Source organism: Mus caroli, unplaced genomic scaffold (genome assembly GCF_978045245.1).
Source record: "Mus caroli unplaced genomic scaffold, Mus_caroli_1 scaffold_18, whole genome shotgun sequence".
Lineage (NCBI taxonomy): Eukaryota > Metazoa > Chordata > Mammalia > Rodentia > Muridae > Mus > Mus caroli.
Genome location: NW_028227273.1, coordinates 70,526,115 through 70,542,746, shown reverse-complemented (window position 1 = coordinate 70,542,746; position 16,632 = coordinate 70,526,115). Strand labels below are relative to the sequence as shown.

Genomic DNA, 16,632 nt, shown 5'->3' with positions numbered 1-16,632 from the left:
AATTTCAGATCTACCCGAAAAGGGTGATGCAAGACTACCCACTGCCCCACTTTATCCAGAATGTCAAAGATAGAGTAGACTCTGTAACATTTCCACCCACTCTAATCTAGTACAACCAGTGCTGCTTCAGGCAGAGCAAAAGACACACAAACTACTCACTGCCTCCAATTCCGACCTAATGTCAGAGTTACCGGGGCACTACGGGGAAGTGCCAGTGTTGTCTCCAGGTGAGACTCAACTAAAATAACATCTCGCCCAACGTGGGGCTCGAACCCACGACCCTGAGATTAAGAGTCTCATGCTCTACCGACTGAGCTAGCCGGGCGACTGCTTTCTAGCCTAGAAGTTTGCTAATTGTGACCTGAAGGTATTGAACTGGCAAAGTAAATAAAGCCATTTCAGACTAAGGGCAGCTTCTAAAAAGTTTCACCTCCACACAGCAGACACACGCCCGGGACACTGAGCTACACACATTAAGGCTGAACTGCCTGCTCGTTCTCCTTCTCCTATTCCCAGCCGCAAGTGGAACCTCTAGTCCCACCCACTAACCACTGAGTAAGCGTCCCCAGAGCCAGACTTTGGCTACCACTTGCTCCGTTCGCATATCATAGAAATGCAATGCAGACAGACACAGCCATGGCTGGCGCTGGAGGAGCAAGGTCCAACCTGGGTCTGTACCTGCACCAGGTCTTTGTGCATCTGATCAGTATTTGCTTACTAAACTGTATGTTTGCCCGAACAGACGTCTCTGTTGTCCTTTGTTTCCCCAAAACTGAACCTAATCTAAAGGTAAGAGATGTCTCATGTGAGTCTAGTGCCCTGGCTTTGTTGTTAACAGACGTGGCCTCTCAGGTCTTAGCCCAGGTGGCACAGAGTCTGGGAGCTGGCTTAGGGTGGCCATAGGGGGAAACAAGTCAGTCAACGTACTTCAGCTCAAAATGTGGGTCAGTAGGGTGGAGAGAAGGAGTCTGGGGAATTCCAGTAGCAAGTTGCTATACTCAAAGGTGGAGTTTCTATAACACAGTAAGGCAAGAGAGTAGCCACTAGCCCAGTATCTTAGGACTCTTGTCCAAACTAAAACATCACGTGGCCCAAAGTGGGGCTAAAACCCAAGACCCTAAGATTAACAGCTCTCTACTTGGCCAAAACACAAACAAAACAAAAACGTTTTGTGATCTACCGACTGAGCTAGCTGAAAAGCCCATACAAACATTCTGGGGACGGGTATAAACTCGTTTTGCAGGTGAAGTTTAAATTTCCCATCTTGGCATTTGGCTACCCGAAGGGCTGCCTCTCCAAAAACTCTGACCTGAGCCAAAGGCAGAGAGATTGAAGTTGCAGGCACAGGTTTGTTTGGTTTTTGTTTTTGGTTTTTTGGGTTTTGGTTTTGGTTTTGTTGTTGTTGTTTGTTTGTTTTTTGTTTTTGGTGTTTTTTTTTTTTTTTTTTTTTTTTTTTTTATTGCTGAAGGTTTTCAGGAGGCTTCCCTCCAACAAGTAGAGGTGGCCAGCTGCAACACAGTTTCTATTGTATTGTAGAAGTGCTACATTAGCCTGGTTTCGATATCCAAAGTCCATGTCTCAGGGTTAAGTCTGGGTCTTTTGAACAATGATACACTGTTTCCTAACATTTCCTAACAAGTGTTTCATAAGCTAAAAAAGAACACAACATAAAAGCGGGCTTATTCGGATTTGAACCCAGGACCTCTCACACCCCAAGCGAAAATTATACCCCAAGACCAACGAGCCACATCAACCACTGTAGCAGCTGTACTCTGTGGTGGCAGTTGAAACAATAGCGGACCTTGAAGCGCTCAGCGAATAAGAAAGTTATGTTTTAGATAATCCTTTAAGAGCAAATTCCAGGACCGTATACGCCAAAATAATCAACTTTTCCAGTCTCCCTTCACAACCTACAAAGTGTGAAACAGCCTCAGGTCCACAATCCGAGGTCCCCTCGGTCTTGGCCTTGGTTACGGGCAACAAGGCTGGGATCGTTTGCCCGCGCAGCTGCAAACGAGGTCATTCCCGACGATCAGACGGAGTCCCTAGGAGTCAAGGGGTGGCTGCATGGAGGGTCCTTGCCACGCAGCAGCGCCAGAGCTCAGTAAATGTCAGGTGAGTGCCAGCTGTACCAAGCCCCTCGCCACTTCTTCCATTTTTGTATTCCATCTGCCCATCCCTGTCAAAATCAAGAAGGCTCACACCTTTAATCTTCGATGCCATCCTTATCCACATAGCGAATTTCAGGACAGACAAGGTTGCATAGATGGATTATATCTCGAAAGAAAGAAAAGAAAAGGAGAGGGGGGAGGGGAAGAGAGAAGAAAAAGAAAGGAAAAGACTTTGATTTGAGGGCGACAGACCACCAATGCATCAGACCACCAGTGTCCCTCCCACTCCCGCTCCCGTACTGGGGGCAGTTGCTGTGCTCTCTCTCACCAGAAGTTGCCTTGAGAAAACAGGGCCACGCCCAGAATGTGGAGATGGGTGTCCATCCTCACCTATCCTCCTAATATCCAAGAAATCTGGGTTGAAAGTGCACCCCTTCCCTCGCACTAGTTGTCTCTGTTATGATGTGCCTGAGGTCTAGGATTCCAACTTAAATTCTATCTGCTAAAGTCCGCGTTTCTCTTCTCTCTGCTTTCAGAAGCTTTATAGGTCTGCTCCCCGAATCTGCTCCTCTTCCTTTTGCTGTTACAGAAAGAAACAGTAAGGTGAACTTGCAGAAAGTCAAAAACGCCTTGGTACTGGGCTCATTCGGGATTGAACCCGGGACCACTCTACCCAAAGAGAGAATCATACCCATAGACCAACGAGCCAGCACGAAACGAAACACTGTTTCCACTCCCTTCTCTCTGAATGAGGTAAAGTCACTGTTTATTTTTATTCTCACTTCTTAGGTTAGTCAGTATCACTGTGCACAAGAACCGTAAGGATTCACCGGTTCACAGCCGCTATGGGATTTCCAAAGCGGAAGCTAGTCCAGCGACATAAACCAAGGAGATGATGAGCTGGCGAAATTTCCATTCTCTAAATGCCTGACAGAATACGGACCGGGTTACCTGTCATTAGAGTAGAAGACATTCTAGGCAGGGTACCGACGTTAGAGATCACAAAGGGGAGTGCAGACAGCATCCATTTCTCAAAATGATAAATGCCAATCAAAACAAAATACAAAACTGACAAGCCAAAGACTTATAACTTGGCTACATAGATTTAAAGCCCTTAAAATAGAGTTTTAGCCAGGCGTGACAAGAAAAACCTAAAATAGCAATACTTGAGATGTGAGGTAAAATGGATTAGGAGTTCAAGGTTATCTCTGACTCCATAGTGAGTTTGAAGCCAGCCTGCACTACATGAGACCCTGGTGGTGATGGCAGTGGCAGCGGCGGTTTGGTTTGGTTTGGTTTTGGGGTTGTGTGGCAAGAAAAAGAAATGGAATCCTAGACATCAATAGCTCTGTTTCTCTCATCTTTGAGACAGATTCTCGTTCTATTGCCTGGGCTAGCCCCAAAGAAGACACCCTGCTACAAGTGTACAATCCCAGACTGCTCCTAAGTGGATTCGGTGAGAAATAACCAAGCTTTGAACTGGAGGCTCCTTGTGAGCTGGGAAGAGTTTCAAGACCCCCAAACTGCATATTTGTCATCCTTGCACTGTAGAAGCCAAGGCTGGGGATCAGTCGGGGTTGCAGGGACCCTGAGCTAAAGTTCTAGGAGAACCAAGCAAGAGGCAAGAGGTCTTGTCCAATACACACAAGACAGTTCAGGTTAGCAGAAAGGATGGACAGTTTAGAAGTCCAGAGCCTGGGCTCTTGGGGTTCTGCTCCACTGCTGCACTGTGGAGCTCTGGAAGGACCTTTCTACCCACTTCCCACCCGGCTACAGCCTAGTACAGAACTGAGACTCCCACACTATTGAATTGTGGGATTCCTCCACCCAATTCTGTTTGATCAGACCTGAATCGAATCAACCTCTCTCAGAATGAGACCTCATAGGGAGTTGCATCCAGACTGTGGAGCCAGGCAGAAGGACAACCAAAAGTGGACGAGAAACAAGGGTGTGTATGGGCTCCTTGGCCTAGTCTAGGAGTCTTGTTTAGTTAGAGTGTAAGAGGGTCAAATGCTGGAGAAACTCGGCCCTCAGCTGTTCTTTCCTATTAAGGGGGCAGAGCAACAGGTTTCTGTCACTGAGTCCCTACAGGCAACTTCTCGGTATGGAGGGGCAAACCAGCCCAATGGTGTTGGAATCCCGAGTGGGGCAAGAATTCACAGTAACACTCCAGTGGGCCAGGTCCCAGGCTCCACCCACTGTGCTGGCTAGGCCACCACCTGCCAGTTGGGTATCTGCTTTCTTTGATCGGAGGTGTCAGATAATTCAGCTCCTTCGATGGGGCCTTTTAGTATTCCCATAGAATTCCCATCGACTTGCCCATAGAGATCGTACCCTGGGGCCAAACTTTCCAGATGCAGACAAAATGTTATGGCTGAGACCAATGGAACCAGACTCCAGGGGAGTGAGGCGTGAATCCTATACATTAGCCAACTGGCTGAACTGTAGCTGCGTCCCCCATTCTTGGGCGACCAGTGGGGCTGTTTGGCCATGTTTGGGAAGAGTTAGTGGGGAGGCTTATTTAATGGCTGTTCCTTGCCTCCACCTTCTCTCTAGTCAGAGACACAGCCTCAACAGCAGTCTCAGCCGCCAGGCAAGGACTTCCCAAAGTGTAGCTTCTCTCCCGAGATACAGGCTACTTTGGAGCCCGCTCTGTGGTAAACTCCCAAATTTTTATTCCCCACTCGACAGCCCTAACAAGTTGCAGAGCGCCGCTCATTTGGGAATGAATACAAGCATTTAAGGAAGTGTAAGGAAGTAGGAGTTGTGTGGCTCGTTGGTCTAGGGGTATGATTCTCGCTTCGGGTGCGAGAGGTCCCGGGTTCAAATCCCGGACGAGCCCTGGATGGGGTCCAGTTTCCCAATGTTTTTATTTCCGTTATTTTTCAGAATTCTAACAAGTTAAAGAATGTTTCTCTGCTTATGTGGCAATCCCCGATGGCAAAACAGTAATACCTAACGTGAAGCTCGAACCCACGACCCTGAGAGCAAGAGTCTCATGCTCTACCGACTGAGCTAGCCAAGCTCTACAACAAACTTCTAGCCAAGAAGTCACAGAGCCATTATTGTTCTTTTCTCTCTTGGTGGAGAAAATTACAAGTGGAAAACAAATAGAGCGCCGGACCATCTAGTGAGGAACTCAGCCACATGGACTGGAGAAGTACACGCGGGCATGGATATACCAAGGTGCGAGCTGAGCGGCCGCTAGGAAACCAGTGTTTGACAACGCACTGAGGCCAGAAATCTAGATAGGCACTCAGGGGCATCTGCTCTGAAAGGTAGAAGCTTCGCTCTTAAGCGATCACATCTTTTCCAGGGACAGGAAACTCGAGAGCTGTTTTTAGCCAATGAAATCCATATGAAGGCGTGTAGGTTAGTGAAAATAAGGAGAACAAGGCGTATCTCCCTGCAATGGTTCTTAAAGGATGGGTCTCCTCTAGGCCTATGAGAGGCCTCTAGACCAAACCCGAAACCCAGCAGGAGGCCACAATTTCATCACCCACCTGCTATCTAGTGGGCGTCCCTTTAAAATTCATTCTTTGACAATTTCATGCATTTATATAACGTATGTTGGTCATTTTACTCCTCCATTTTCCACCCACTCCAGCTGGTTCCCACTTATTCCCGAAAAAGCCTCTCTCCTATTTTCGTGTCTGTTGTTTTGCTTGCATGTTTCTTAGTTTGGTTTTTTTTTTTTTTTTTTTTTTTTGGTTTGTAGCCCACTGAGTTCTAATAGGGCTGCTTGCATGAGTGTGGAGCGTGACCTCCCCACCCCAGCAACCATTAATTGGCTATAGCCCTCGAGGAGGTATGAAGTCTCTGACTGGCTCCTTTATGTTACCCAAATATTAATCATGGGAAGGCAAGGAGAAAATCAAGGGCTGGTATTTGGCAGCTTTTATAGCTCTCTGGGTCTGAGGGCAGTGTGTGGGGTCAAGAGCAGCCCCCAGCACCCACCAGTTCCCACCAATGGGGAAGCACCTACCGCTGCTCTGCAGTCTCTGCATGGTTACAGCTCAGCCTGACGGCCGGCTGAGAAACCACATTAGGAGAAAATTTCGCAGCAGGATGATCCAAAGGAACTGGAACACCTGACCACGTGGCCAGGAAATGAGGGTTTACACCAATCAAAGCACATCTCACATGCAAATGAATGCTTGCTTTTCCACCAATCACAACATTTCCTCTTTAGCGCTAATCACAGTGGTCCCTCTGCTAGATTACAAGAAATGTGCTTCCTCCCTTTCTGTCCTGGATGAAGACGCTTGCAGAATCACCAAGAGGTCTCCCAGGCTTGTGCAAAAAGACTGGTGCAAACAGAAACTGTCCTGGCTGAAGCCATGCCCTCGCAAACTGAAACAATGAGCGCTGTGTGATTGTCCTAAGGCTTTTGGCGCGTGTTACAGGCAAGCAGAGCTGGTGTGGGGGCAGTTTGGCTGCCGATCTGACTGGCACAGTCCTTTCTCTCAAGGAAGTTAGGGGCAGCAAGGAAAGTCTGGGAGCTGCCAATTAAGAATTCAAATTGCCCCAACCACCAATGTCTTTGCTTATTCATAGAAAAAAAAAAAAAAAGAACATCAAAAACGGCACTTAAATTTTAAAAAAAGAAACATTCGCTGTGATTTAAAAATAAAACAAGCCGGGCGTGGTGGCGCACGCCTTTAATCCCAGCACTCGGGAGGCAGAGGCAGGCGGATTTCTGAGTTCGAGGCCAGCCTGGTCTACAAAGTGAGTTCCAGGACAGCCAAGGCTACACAGAGAAACCCTGTCTCGGAAAAAAAAATAAATAAATAAATAAAACAAAAAACAAACAAACAAACAAAACCGGGCTTTAACAGTACCAAATAGCTGCCCAATATGACAGGGGTAGTTAGAGCTCATTTATCTGTCTCAGTTTTACCATCAATTAAAGTGATCAATCAGGCAATGGGTACTTGGGCTTGTGAAGCCAGGGTGTCTGTCACTCGTGAGCGTACAGACTCAGGAAATAGCTGTTTTGTGAGCATTGTTCCGTAACTCCAGCTATGACAGTGTGAGTCCCCTCTGACTGAGTCTATTGTGTTCCTGCCTTCTGACAGGAAGGATCTAGCTCCCATGTTAGATGGTTGTGAACTGGCCCTGTGGTTTGCCAACGACGTCTGGGTGGATCTTCATGATGTTTTAAGAGTCCTAGTTGTGCTGGACAAGGTGTTTCACATTAGTAACCCCAGCACTTGGGAGTCAGAAAGACAAGCACAAGTTTGAGGTCCGTATGGGTGACATAATGAGTTCCAGGCCAGCCTAAGCTACAGTGTGATCTGTTTCAAAAAAGGAAGGAAGGAAGGAAGGAAGGAAGGAAGGAAGGAAGGAAGGAAGGAAGGAAGGAAGGGTAAAAAGAAAAGAGAAAGAAAGAAAAAACGAGAAAGTACAGACTCATCCTCAGCTGTGGGAAAACTCTTCTAATTAAGGTCAAAGTCCACCACGACATTCCTCTGGCAGAGCCATAAGTGTAGGCTTAGAATTTCCCTTAGAAGAAGCCCTGCTCAGGAAGGGCGTCTCCCAGATTGCAGTGAGCCCAGAGGCTTGTGGCTCTGCCTGAGGAAATGTCAAATAACCTCAATTAGATTACGGGCTCAATTTCCTTTCTCCTGAGAAAACCTGTTCAGCCAGCTCCGGCAGTCCTGACGTGCTTCCCCGTGCTAATGAGGCATTCCAGATACCCCAAGTCCCCAGCTAATGTCCATCCTTGATGTTCCTGCCCTCGGGTCTCCCAAAACTTTACAAGCCTTGAATCACCCTCCTATAGCTGGCCCCAGCCTGGTCATTCACCATATATATTCATAGGGCTTCCCAATGCCCTGTTCCTTGTCTCTGCTCCAAGTGCCATTGGGGATTGAATTGGCCAACAGTCCACAAAAGCAGGAAGACCCACACTCAGCTACTTAGTGCGTTTAAGGTCTAGACAGAATAGGAGACTGTCTCAAAATAAAACAAAATAAAAATCAAACTGGTGGGGTCACAAAGCACACTATCAGACAGGGATGGTTTATTGAGCACATGTCCCAGGACTGGTCAGCCAGAGCCACAGTCCAGATCTGGGAACTAAGTTCAGACCCTAAAGGATTTTTAAGACTAAAATCCACAAATATCTGTTGCATCAAGTTATTTCACCAATCAGGGTTTAGGGATAGGGATTTCCTTAGGAACATGTTTGTCCTGCTTCCATTGGATGGGATATTCAACTTGGCAGGGGACTTGCCTTGTCTAATATTCATGTCCTCCCTTGTCTACCACGATGGGACTTGTCTGCCATTCATGTCTTAACTTGTCAAACCAGGATGTCAGTTACCCACACACATGTCTCTTTCTGCCAGGTAGTTAAACTTTACTAGGTCCCTACTTAAAATGGAAGTCTTATTCTGGCTATACAGAGAAACCCTGTCTTGAAAACAAACATCCCCCCTCAAAAAAAAATCTTATTCCAAATAGTTTCTTATATTGGTGCAGGTGTCTCTCTTAAGCTGGGGTCCATCCCAGGAGCAGCCTATGCCATAAAAGCACATGCACAGGTGCAGGAAGTGCTGCTGGGTGGTTGGTTCAGGTCCAAGCTTATTGTGGGTAACTATACAGAGCAGGCCTACTGACTTCTATCATGATTGATTTCCAGGGGCACAGAATGTAAGAGAATATGTAGTTAATTTTAAGCATGAGAAAGTTTCCTGGTAACAACAGAAGCAACATAGTAACAGTACAAAATGGAAGGCTTAGACAGATAACAGTTACCTAGGCCCCACAAACAACAAGAACATCTGGACTAGGTTAAATAATTTTCCCCAAATGAACATGTATAGGTTGGGTAGGGTGGTGCATGCATTTAATCCTAGCATTCAAGAGGAAAAGGAAAATGGCCCTCTATGAGTTTGAGAGTCAGGGCAGAGTGACAGGATTCAAGGCCCTGTAACAAGCTTTTATCTATTGATACCGCATCCCAGAATCCATCTGAGTCTCGCGTGATACAGGCTGGTACAGGCCCTTGGGCTGCCTTCCCCTAGTGACTGGGTCTGATTTAGATGTGCGTGTTGCAGACTATTTGATCACCTTGTGAAGCCAGATGTGGTGAATTAGAAAAACCTGTTTCCTGATGTGATGTGGCTCAGCCCTAGCCCACACCTTAACCCAAGAGCTTTCTGTAAACAAGAGCTAAATAGAGTCAACAATAAGTCAAAGGCCAAATGAATAAATAAAGTCAAAGCCAAGCAAGCAATCAGTTGACAGGGAGTGAACTAAGAAAACCCAGGAAAGAGAACAGAGAGACACTGAGTTGAAGGGTATTTATGGCAGCATGGAGGACGAGCAGGAGCTTAGCCTTCTGGGACATTGGTGGAGTAGGAAGGGCAGCTGGGTGCTTTCTCTGTCTCTCTGAGCTAACAGGATTTCACGCCAGCATCTGGCTCCCGAGTCTTCATTGGTAAAATCAAACGTATGTACCATTCCCCTCTCTCCCCCTATACCAGGCCACTAGCTGGGTGGACAAAGTCAGTGTCCTAAGCATGCTAATGTCAGAAACAGAGGGACACATTTGGTTTGCCTTTCCACAATGTCAGAATTTATTGAGTAACAATCAATTCACAATCTACAATTTTCCAAGTAGTCCTGATTTGACTAGATACCTGATTTTTTTTCCTGGTTTTAGAGCTTTATTGTAGGATGGTAGGGAGAAAGAAGGTAGAAAGAGGGAGGCCGTCCATGGCCGAGTGGGGGGGAAGGGGGGAGAGAGGAGGGCTAGAGATGAGGGTAAGGAAGGTGAGAGCTTAAAGAGCTAGATACCTGATTATTGACACTTACATGTTGTGGTAAATATTTAATCATCAGTCGGGGAATTCTACCCCACCTTTGATCATGCAGTTCCCAGATAAAAGACATAAAATAGCCAGGCAGTGATGGCACATACCTTTAATCCCAGCACTTGAGAGGCAGAAGCAGGTGGATTTCTGAGTTCTAGGCCAGCTTGATCTACAGAGTGAGTCCCAAGGACAGCCAGGGCTACACAGAGAAACCCTGCCTCAAAAAACTAAAAAACAAAGACACAAAACTTTTTTATTTATAGTAAGCCTTTACAGCACTATAGCTGGGCAGATGTCAACACTCCATGCTATTATGTCTACTTCCCTGTCAAGACCCCTGAGCTATGACTTGCCATGTTCTGCCTGGGCCTCTCTTACTCCGACTGGCCAGCCTTCATGGCTGGTTCTCACAATCCCTTACCGCATGGTGTCTTCTCCTCTCTCCATCTTCTCCTCTCTTTTTCTGGTCTCTGTCTCAGACCCCAAGCCCAGAAACCAAAACCCTGATGACCTCTCTTCTGCCCAGCTATAGACTGTAGGCATCTTTATTCAACCAATAGTTGTAAAGCAAGGCTACACAGCATCACTCAGTGTATGTGCAGATTTCCTTGTCGCTGGGGGCAGCCAGACCTAGGAGGCCAGTAGTTAGCACCAGCTGACCTTCCTACTCCATCAATGTCCCAGAAGAAATATAGCAACAGACCAAACCTCAACAGTCACAGGTTCTTTTTATTCTAATCTTACTAATTAATATCAACTCTGAGATCACACATTACATTTCTCTGTGTGTGTGCGCATGTGCACTTATAGAGGCTTCAGAGTTCAGAAGAGTGTCCTGAAGTCAGAGATAGAGAGCTAATGGCTTTGAACATGATCTAGATATACTAACCAAGCAAGAGTCTGTAGTAACCAGATATGTAGATCCCAATGAACTGCAGTCCAGTGCTGTTCAGACAGACATCAGTTGCATGTCCAGATGACCAGCTATTTGAAAAGGCACTTTGAAGCCAACTGAGTAGAGCAGGCAGCAGAAACTACACTGTAGCCTTAGTCTGGGGACAGAGGTTCTTTGTTGTGCATATTTCCCTGGATAAAAATTCCTAATAGGTGGTGGAGCAGGGTGACTAGGAGTGTCTAGACACTGCAGTGTCTGCCACATTTCAGTCTTAGGGTGTTCCTTCTTTGTAGTCTAAAACAAGCGTTCTGTCTGGAATGAATGATAGGAATGAACGTATCTACAGTGTCTTATCCGTTAGTAGAAATATGTTGTTGGCCAGCGTTCTCGTGCTGGCAGACAGCCATTGTCTACTTGTATAAACAAGATATAGAGTCATTCTTTCTTAACATTTATGTTCAAAATGAAGTAACCAGATCAAAGCTGTTGCTTTATAAAATGGAGTCATTCAAGGCTAAACATAGCCTGAACACTGATATTTCATACAACATATAATAACCCAACAGCCAAATAACCGGTACCTATGCCTTGACGTTTCATCTAGGCCTTAATATTTTACCTAGACCTTAACAAAAACTTTTATTCATTCTTAGTTTTTTAGTTTTTTCAAGACAGGGTGTCTCTGTATAACCTTGGCTATCCTGGAATTTTCTTTGTAGACCAAGGTGGCCTATGAACTCACAGAGATCCGCCTGCCTCCGCCTCCCCAGTGCTGGGATTAAAGACATGCACCACCACACTTGGCTTAAAATCTTTATTTGACTCAATCAGTGTAGTTGTCAATAGCTATCTCCTGTGGATCATTTCAGCTGAGAGCTAAGGAATCCTGATACCTAGGTCCATCCCAAAGCTGCAACTTCAGCTTTCCCAATGTCTAAGGACAGCCCACATTAGACCTACACAAGAGTATGAGACTCACACCATTCCTATTGCTCCTGGCTGCCTGGGATCTAATGCCTGTGCACAAATGCAGAGAGACCAACACTGCAGTGATGCTCACCTACATGTGAGCAAAACCCAGCCCAGCCCAGCTGACCAGAAATATAACAACATTTAAAACGAGTATCTGAAGCCGGGCGTGGGGGGCAGGCCTTTAAGCCCAGCACGCCGGAGGCAGAGGCAGGCGGATTTCTGAGTTCGAGGCCAGCCTGCTCTACAAAATGAGTTCCAGGATAACCAGGGCTATACAGAGAAACCCTGTCTCGATAAAATTTAAAAATTTTAAAAAAATAATAAAACGTATATCTGCTCAGCTATGGAGTCATGGAGGAAACCCACGCTGTATCTGACCTCTGAGCAATTACTGGTATCCACGGAGCTGGATCTCCTCCCATCTCTGGTTCCTAAAAAAAAAAAAAAAAAAAAAAAAAAACTGGCTCGTGAGTCTGCGGAGATAGGGTTGCGTCGGACTAGACACTCTGAGGGGAAGAAAAAAAAAAAAGCGCTAAAACTGGGCTCGTCCGGGATTTGAACCCGGGACCTCTCGCACCCAAAGCGAGAATCATACCCCTAGACCAACGAGCCACGGTGGCAGGCGGGCTTAACGTTGATCTTTAGGTATCTCGAGCTGAATGACATGCTCCCGCTAGAATTCAACTCCACGAGTTCATTTTTCAGTGAGTTCCAGGAAGCAAAGGGAGGAGATCCGGCTCCGTGGAGACTTGCCCGGAGAGAAAGTTCCGAAACGCTCAAGACAAGTCAGATGGCCCCCAGCCCTACGGCCCCCAGCGTTCGATATGAATGACCATAGACCATCGTCCTTCGGGAAAGGGAAGCCAGCGAGTTTGTGTAAACAACGCAGTTTCATGGTGATCGGCGGCTCAGAAATTTTGTCCCAGGTAGAGCCAAGTCTAGGACTTCGAGAATGAGAGCTTCCTGACACGCCAGTCCCCAACAAGCTCAGTCGTCCGGGAGAGCCATAGAACCCGCAGATCCTGTACCTTGGCCAAACCCACTCGGGGCCGGACTCTGCCTAGAAGACCCGCGCAGCTCATAGACCCAGACACAGAAACCACAACTGCGGGTTGGTTCTTCCGAAGCCCACAGCTTAGCGTTCGGCAAGGGATCCAGTGTCCTGCGGCGACTTTGAAAACGCATGCTCGCCCATGATTAGATTCTGGAACCGATCGGGCCCTAAACGGGTGTCTCACTAACATCCTCATCCTTGTCCCCAACCTTGTTACTCCTGGGAACGGAAGGGGTCACACAAGCCCTGGTTGTGCGATTGATAACGAAGCTACAGGAGCAAACCTACCACCATGGCTCTAAAACAAGTCTAATCCGGTCTAGAACCCGGAAGTACGTAGAATTCCAAGAGGTCTGTGGGGAATAGGATTCTCACCGCTGCCCGGCTAGCTCAGTCGGTAGAGCATGAGACTCTTAATCTCAGGGTCGTGGGTTCGAGCCCCACGTTGGGCGGATATTTTTGCTTAAATGGGGAAGCGACCAGAAGTCCAGAGATTGGAAAGGATTGGAAACTGGCAGAAATCTAAAGACAGGAGAGATAGAAATTCTAGTGACTAGAGAGCATTTATCTCATACACCACGCAAAAGAGTCAGAATCCTATGGAAAGTCCCCTTTTACTTAGATTAGCTCTATAGATTTAATTTTTACACATTTAATTTGACACTTCATAAACACATCAAATTTAAATAATTTAAAGGTACAATAGGAAGAACATTAAGGACCCTGTCTATGGACTGAATCTCTAGAAAATCAGGGTCAAACCCCAAAGACCTCCATACAATCATTATGTACCCACAAGGCTGCTCTTGCTAAGACAGACAAACAAAGAAAATATAATTACATCGTACATGTTGCAGAATCCCAGTGTAAGATGAACCAGCAGCCTCAGGGAGGCCTTGTGAAAGACAGCATTAATTAGGAAGGGTCCTTGACACACCACGCATCAGAAACTTCCAATTTTATGATATATCAAAGCCTGTATTTTGGGACGTTTTTATCGAAAGATGAAGCCATGCATTCTATGTATTTTTAAAGTATAGTATTATTATCTATTTCAAATATGTATTCGAGCTAAGAAAATAGTATCCAGTGCCTTTGAGTCTACCAGTGATCTATGCCCCCAAGACCAAAACTATAATTTAAAAATTAACCAGTTGCCTTGAAAGGTAGTCTCTAAATAATTGGGTTTATAAATAATAATAATAATAATAATAAGGACTTTTTGAAAATACATATAACCTAACCTGGAGTCATCTTTAATCCTAATGTTCAGAAAGAAGATGCAGAAGGATTTTGAGTTCGAGCCCAATCTGGTCTACATAACAAGACGTATTTATTTATTTATTTATTTATTTATTTATTTTAAGGAACTGCAATGAAATTGTACACCTACGATCTGAACAATTACTATGTTTGAGTATCAACTAATAATTGGTGGTATATAAAAATCGTTCAAATAAAACCATATGGTATTTTGTAAAGTAAAGGCGTATTTATTTGAAAACAAAACATTACCTTGATCCGGGTATGGTGGCGCACGCCTTTAATCCCATCACTCGGGAGGAAGAGGTAGGCGGAGTTCGAGTGCCAGCTTGGTCTACAAAGTGAGTTCCAGGACAGCCAGAACTACATGGAAGTGGTAAGTTGAAATTTATTTGAAAACAAAACATTACCTTGAAATGGTAGGTTGAAATTTATTTGAAAACAAAACAAAATTTTGAAAGCAAAACCACCCGTAATGTTTAGGAACCGTTTTTCTTCAACTCACTTTCCAGCTATCTAAAAGGGCCTAAAACACCGCATTACCCCGGGTGGGACTCGAACCCACAATCCCTGGCTTAGGAGGCCAATGCCTTATCCATTAGGCCACCGGGGCTGACGAGAAGAAAGTGTTATGGATCTTCCACCAGTCTGTGTCTTTGGATTCTTTCTGTGTCCATCAACTGTGTGTACCGCTTCAGCCAAGGTACCGGCTCTAACGTTGCCGGGCCCCGAGCACCCTTAAGATCTAAAGGAGGACGCACTTGTAAGGAAGCGACTGAAACACGTACATCGCTGCTTTTATTTTGCTCATTGGTTTACAGAACAGGTACGCGTCTTTCTATGGTGCAAGATATCCAAGATTCCAATACTGAATGAGCCCTTTGAACCCGGACGACCGGTATGATAGAAAACGTGTTTGTGATGCAGGATGCAAGAAACTGGAGCCCGCACGATAATGTTTGTGCTTTGCAGTGCCGGTTCCCTGTCCAGCATAACTGTGCCGGGTCTCTGTCCAGTCTTCTCCCACCGTCTCTTCAACCAAATGTTACTTGGTAGGGACAGGTCTTCATGCTTTTTCTTTATAGAGTATACAACTGGCCTATATATTTTACTTGATACCTACCCCCCTCAAAAAATTTTAAGTAAATTAAACACCAACAGCAACAACTAAACAGCACAGTCGGAAGAACCTGAGGTAGATTTTTGGCTTGAGGCTTGTGGGTTCCGACCCAGTTGCGTTATCCTCGTGTCCTTTTGACTCTCCTTTATCTCATGTGTGTGTGTCGATATAATATATTTGCGAGCTTTATTAAGCCACTGTAACATTAAAGAGAAAATTATTCTGCACAAGGCTCTGTCACGTGAGCTGATTCCCCGCCCTCGCATTCTGTGGTTCTGCTGGGAGTTGTAGGGATGAAAACGGTTCCACTTAGACCGAATCCCTTAAATAGAGATATCCCTCCCCCCGCCCAGGTTAAATGCCAACTCAATCTGGGACATATTCTTGCTATTTAAAAACTTATATTTACACTGGACCTGTAAGAAGACACCTTTGTTGTTGTTGAGACAGGATCTCATGTAGCCCAGAGTGGCTTTTAATTCCCCTGCCTCCGCCTCCTAAATTACATTACTCCTAAATTACATTACAGGTGTGCCTGGACACACTCTCATTGTAAGAAATCTAATTTTCTTACTGTTTCACGGATTTTAGAGCTGTGGACATAGAAACCGAATTTACTGCTTTAGTTATTTTCAAGTGTTCCATTCAGTGACATTAATTGCATTCACCCAGATAGCCTACTGAGTTTTTTATTTTAATCAAATGCCCTTAACGTTCCCTTGAGACACCTCCCACCCACCACGTAAGCAATCCAATCTAGCATCTATTCGGTTCCTTTCCTTGGCACTAATTCGAGTGGCTCGTAGTCTGTCTTGAGATAATAACTTCACCTACTTAATACAAACATGCTGGCCTTCCTTCCGGGGTACCAGACAAGAGTTTGAAAAGCAAACTTGAGAATAGGAAATTTTAAGGTAGGTTTTTAAAAAGCAAATGCACGCAGCGACCACGAAGGGACTCGAACCCCCAATCTCCTGATCCGGAATCAGACGCCTTATCCATTAGGCCACGCGGCCCTACGTCGGCCCGTGCCTAAGCTCTTTCCATAAGACTTATTCAAGCTCCTACTGCGCATGCTTAAACCAAAGAAAAATCCTGCCCTTTGAGCCAATCTATTTAGTGACAGCCTCAAAGGAGCCTCCACAAGTTTGAATCGATATAATCAGACTCCTGAGCAGTCAGCCAGCAGAAGCCCTTCCGGATCCTAGAGGCTCGTCTTTCAGATCTCCTCCATTGGCTGGCCCTCAACTCAAGACCAGGGACAACCCACATGCACTTGCCCTATCACGTCACTGAAGTATCCACAATGGTCTTTTCCAGTCTCTAGACCCGTGCTGGCTCGCCTCTCTGGCAACTCCATGGCCCCAGCGCCATGTGGAGATTGAGAACGCAGG

The 16,632-nt window shown here is 45.8% G+C and overlaps 7 non-coding genes across 7 annotated transcripts; 2 read left to right on the top strand and 5 right to left on the bottom strand.

Moving 5' to 3' along the window:
• Window positions 1–252: 252 nt before the first annotated feature.
• Window positions 253–325, bottom strand: Trnak-cuu (transfer RNA lysine (anticodon CUU)). The gene has a single exon. It is a non-coding gene; the product is annotated as a tRNA-Lys (tRNA).
• Window positions 326–4,881: 4,556 nt separating this feature from the next.
• Trnap-cgg (transfer RNA proline (anticodon CGG)) lies at window positions 4,882–4,953 on the top strand. The gene has a single exon. It is a non-coding gene; the product is annotated as a tRNA-Pro (tRNA).
• A 110-nt stretch (window positions 4,954–5,063) lies between these two features.
• Window positions 5,064–5,136, bottom strand: Trnak-cuu (transfer RNA lysine (anticodon CUU)). The gene has a single exon. It is a non-coding gene; the product is annotated as a tRNA-Lys (tRNA).
• A 7,205-nt stretch (window positions 5,137–12,341) lies between these two features.
• Window positions 12,342–12,413, bottom strand: Trnap-ugg (transfer RNA proline (anticodon UGG)). The gene has a single exon. It is a non-coding gene; the product is annotated as a tRNA-Pro (tRNA).
• An 821-nt stretch (window positions 12,414–13,234) lies between these two features.
• Window positions 13,235–13,307, top strand: Trnak-cuu (transfer RNA lysine (anticodon CUU)). Its single transcript has one exon. It is a non-coding gene; the product is annotated as a tRNA-Lys (tRNA).
• Window positions 13,308–14,658: 1,351 nt separating this feature from the next.
• Window positions 14,659–14,731, bottom strand: Trnar-ccu (transfer RNA arginine (anticodon CCU)). The gene has a single exon. It is a non-coding gene; the product is annotated as a tRNA-Arg (tRNA).
• Window positions 14,732–16,181: 1,450 nt separating this feature from the next.
• Window positions 16,182–16,254, bottom strand: Trnar-ccg (transfer RNA arginine (anticodon CCG)). Its single transcript has one exon. It is a non-coding gene; the product is annotated as a tRNA-Arg (tRNA).
• Window positions 16,255–16,632: the final 378 nt, after the last annotated feature.